The sequence below is a fragment of the Arachis ipaensis genome, chromosome B02 (assembly GCF_000816755.2).
Source record: "Arachis ipaensis cultivar K30076 chromosome B02, Araip1.1, whole genome shotgun sequence".
NCBI lineage: Eukaryota > Viridiplantae > Streptophyta > Magnoliopsida > Fabales > Fabaceae > Arachis > Arachis ipaensis.
Window position 1 is genome coordinate 19,064,871 of NC_029786.2, and position 4,945 is coordinate 19,069,815.

Consider the following 4,945-nt stretch of genomic DNA (forward strand, 5'->3'; position numbering starts at 1 on the left):
ACAAGCTTTGTATTCACTACTTTTTCTTGCTTCAAGAATCAATTATATGATTTTTCAGATTACCAATAACATTTCTCCTTTTTCATTATTCTTTCAAGAGCCAACATTTTTAACATTCATAAACAACAATATAAAAAATATGCACTGTTCAAGCATTCATTCAGAAAACAAAAAGTATTGCCACCACATCAAAATAATTAAACTATTTTAAAATTCGAAATTCATGTACTTCTTTTTCTTTTTCAATTAAAAACATTTTTCATTTAAGGAAGGTGATGGATTCATAGGACATTCATAACTTTAAGGCATAGACACTAAGACACTAGTAATCATGTAATAAAGACACAAACATAGATAAACATAAAGCGTAAAAATTCGAAAAACAGAAAATAAAGAACAAGGAAATTAAAGAACGGGTCCACCTTAGTGATGGCGGCTAGTTCTTCCTCTTGAAGATCTTATGGAGTGCTTGAGCTCCTCAATGTCTCTTCCTTGCCTTTGTTGCTCCTCTCTCATGATTCTTTGATCTTCTCTAATTTCATGAAGGAGGATAGAATGCTCTTGGTGTTCCACCCTTAGTTGTCCCATATTGGAACTTAATTCTCCTAGGGAGGTGTTAATTTACTCCCAATAATTTTGTGGAGGAAAATGCATCCCTTGAGGCATCTCAGGGATTTCATGATGAAGAATTTTCTCATGCTCTTGTCCATGAGTGGGATCTTTTGTTTGCTCCATCCTTTTCTTAGTTATGGGCTTGTCCTCATCAATGAGGATGTCTTCCTCTATGTCAATTCCAGCTGAATTGCAAAGGTGACAAATGAGATGAGGGAAGGCTAACCTTGACAAAGTAGAGGACTTGTCTGCCACCTTGTAGAGTTCTAGGGATATAACCTCATGAACTTCTATTTCCTCTCCAATCATGATGCTATGGATCATGATAGCCCGATCTATAGTAACTTCAAACCGGTTGCTAGTGGGAATGATTGAGCGTTGGATGAATTCCAACCATCCCCTAGCCACGGACTTGAGGTCATGCCTTCTTAGTTGAACCGGCTTCCCTCTTGAATCTCTCTTCCATTGAGCGCCCTCTTCACAAATGTCTATGAGAACTTGGTCCAACCTTTGATCAAAGTTGACCCTTCTAGTATAGGGTGTGCATCTCCTTGCATCATGGGCAAGTTGAATGCCAATCTTACATTTTCCGGACTGAAATATAAGTATTTCCCCCAAACCATTGTAAGCCAATTCTTAGGGTCCGGGTTCACACTTTGATCATGGTTCTTGGTGATCCATGCATTGGCATAGAACTCTTGAACCATTAAGATTTCGACTTGTTGAATGGGGTTGGTGAGAACTTCCCAACCTCTTCTTCGAATCTCATGTCGGATCTCCGGGTATTCACCCTTTTTGAGCTTAAAAGGGACCTCGGGAATCACCTTCTTCTTGGCCACAATTTCATAGAAGTGGTCTTGATGCACTCTTGAGATGAATCTCTCCATCTCCCATGACTCGGAGGTGAAAGCTTTTGCCTTCCCTTTCCTCTTTCTAGAGGTTTCTCTGGCCTTAGGTGCCATAAATGGTTATGGAAAAACAAAAAGCAACACTTTTACCACACCAAACTTAGAAGGTTTGCTCGTCCTCGAGCAAAAGAAGAAGGAAGAGAGTATAGGAAAAAGAAATAGAGGAAATGGAGGGGGGTTAGTGTTTCGGCCAAGGGGGAGAGTTAGTGTTTAAGATGTGTAAAAATGAAGGGGTGAAGATGGATTTATATAGGAGTGGGGAGAGGGTAAGGTTCGGCCAAGTATGGGTGGGTTTGGGAGGGAAAGTGGTTTGAATTTGAGTGGTGAGGTAGGTGGGGTTTTTGATGGATGGATGTGGATTGGTGAAGGGTATTTGGGGAAGATTATTATGAAAAGGTGTGAAGAAGAGAGAGAGTGAGTTGAGGTTGGTGGGGATCCTGTGGGGTCCACAGATCCTGAGGTGTCAAGGATTTCTCATCCCTGCACCAATTAGGCTTGCAAAACGCCCTTTACTGCCAATCCTGGCGTTAAACGCCAGGTTGCTGCTCATTTCTGGCATTTAACGCCAGCTTCTTGCCCTTTTCTGGCGTTAAACGCCAGTCTGGTGCCCATTTCTGGCGTTAAACGCCCAGAATGGTGCCAGACTGGGCGTTTAACGCCCATTCTGCTGTCCTTACTGGCGTTTAAACGCCAGTAGGCTTCTCCTCCAGGGTGTGCTATTTTTCATTCTGTTTTTCAGTTTGTTTTTGCTTTTTCAATTGTTTTTGTGACTTCACATGATCATCAACCTACAGAAAACATAAAATAACAATGGAAAATAGAAATTTAACATAGATAAGTAAAATTGAGTTGCTTCCCAACAAGCGCTTCTTTAATGTCAGTAGCTTGACAGTGGGCTCTCATGGAGCCTCACAGATACTCAGAGCATGATGATGGCCTCTTAACACCAAACTTAGAGTTTAGTTGTGGCCTCCCAACACCAAACTTAGAGTTTGAATGTGGGGGTTTTGTTTGACTCTTTATTGAGAGAAGCTTTTCATGCTTCTTCTCCATGGTTACAGAGGGAGATCCTTGAGCTTTAAACACAAGGGAGTCCTCATTCACTTGAAAGACCAATTCTCCTCTGTCAACATCAATCACAGCTTTTGTTGTGGCTAGGAAGGGTCTGCCAAGGATTATGGATTCATCCATACACTTCCCAGTATCTAGGATTATGAAATTAGCAGGTATGTATTGGTCTTCAACCTTTACCAAGACATCCTCTACAAGTCTATAGGCCTGTTTCCCTTGGAGGCTAGTGGATGTCCATTGAGGTCTTCCTCAGTGGAGATCACTGCCTCTTCCTCCTCTCCAGGTTCGGCCGTGTGGGTTATGTTGATGGCCTTGCACTCTCCTTTTGGATTATCTTCTGTATTGCTTGGAAGAGTACTAGGAGGGAGTTCAGTAACTTTCTTACTCAGTTGATCCACTTGTGCCTCCAAATTTCTAATGGAGGACCTTGTTTCAGTCATGAAACTTTGAGTGGTTTTAATTAAATCAGAGACTACAGTTGCTAATTCAGAGTGGTTCTGCTTGGAATTCTTTGTTTGTTGCTGAGAAGATGATCGAAAAGGTTTGCCATTGCTAAACCTATTTCTTCCACCATTACTGTTGTTGAAGCCTTGTTGAGGCCTCTGTTGGTCCTTCCATGAGAGATTTGGATGATTTCTCCATGAAGGATTATAGGTGTTTCCATAGGATTCTCCCATGTAATTCACCTCTTCCATTGCTGGATTCTCAGGATCATAAGCTTCTTCTTTAGATGAAGCTTCTTTGGTACTGCCTGTTGCTGCTTGCATGCCAGACTATCTTTCCCAAGCTTCATAGAGGGATTCACCTTCCTTCTGTCTGAAGGTTTGGACTTCCACTCTAAGCTTGCTCAATTTTTGAGGTGGAAAGAACTTTGCCAAGAAGGCATTGACTAGCTTTTCCCAAGAGTTCAGGCTTTCTTTAGGTTGTGAATCCAACCATGTTCTAGCTCTGTCTCTTACAACAAAGAAAAAGAGCATAAGCTTGTAGACCTCGGGATCAACCCCATTGGTCTTGACAGTGTCGCAGATTTGCAAGAATTCAGCTAAGAATTGATGAGGATCTTCCAATGGAAGTCCATGAAACTTGCAATTCTGTTGCATCAGAGAAACTAATTGAGGCTTAAGCTCAAAGTTGTTTGCTCCAATGGCAGAGATTGAGATGCTTCTCCCATAGAAGTCGGGAGTAGGTGCAGTAAAGTCACCAAGCACCTTCCTTGCATTGTTGGCATTGTTGTTGTTTTCGGCTGCCATGGCTTCTTGTTTGAAAGTTTCTGTTGGTGCACTATAGAGAGTTGTACTTTAGCTTTCTCTTCGAGGTCCTTTCAGGTTTAGGATCAGCTTCAACAAGAATGCCTTTGTCCTTGCTTCTGCTCATATGAAAGAGAGGAGAAGAAAGTATGGAATCCTCTATGTCACATTATAGAGATTTCTTGATGTGTCAGAGAAAAAGAAGAATGGAAGGAGGAGGCAGAAAGGAGAGAATTCGAACTTATAGAGAGAGGGAGTCCGAATTGCACATTGAGGAAGAGTGCTAGTCCCTTAAATAGAAGAAGGTGAGAAGGGGGAAAAGAATTTTCGAAATTAAATTTTGAAAGATTTTGAAATAATTAAAAGAAATTTTGAAAAATTGATCGATGATTTTCGAAAATTAAAATTGAGAAAGTAGTTAAGTGATTTTGAAAAAGATTTTGAAATTAGAAATAAAAAAGATATGATTGAAAATTAATTTTGAAAAAGATGTGATTGAAAAGATATGATTGAGAAGATATGATTGAAAATCAAATTAAAAAGAGAAATTTTTAAAATTAAAGTTGATTACTTGACTAACAGGAAATTAAAAGATATGATTCTAGAATTAAAATTTGATCCTTTCTTAATAGGCAAGTAACAACTTGAAAATTTTGAATTAAATCATTAATTGTAATAAGGATTTTTGAAAATAATAATAATTTTAAAAAAATGAAAAGAAATTGATTTTGAAAAGATATGATTGAAGAGATATGATTTGAAAAAGATTTGAATTAAAAACAAAATCTTCCCTCTAGTGTCCTAAACCTCCTTGTCAAGCACAACCAATTCCATTAAAAAATTGGAGTTACTCTGTCCATATGAGGGTACCCTCCACATCTTTAAAATCCTGACTCTAAGACACCAATTTTTCTTGGGAATAGGAGAGATGTCTTTAATAGCATCAAAAGTCTGTTCCATATGGTCCATATCCGTCATGGTGCAACTTGAATTAAGATTATGAGATAACAACCTTATAAACCCTGGTCAACTTGTAGAAAGATATAAAGAATATATTAAAAAGTTTGAATCTAAATATAGAATAGGAAGAAATAAAACAGATTATAT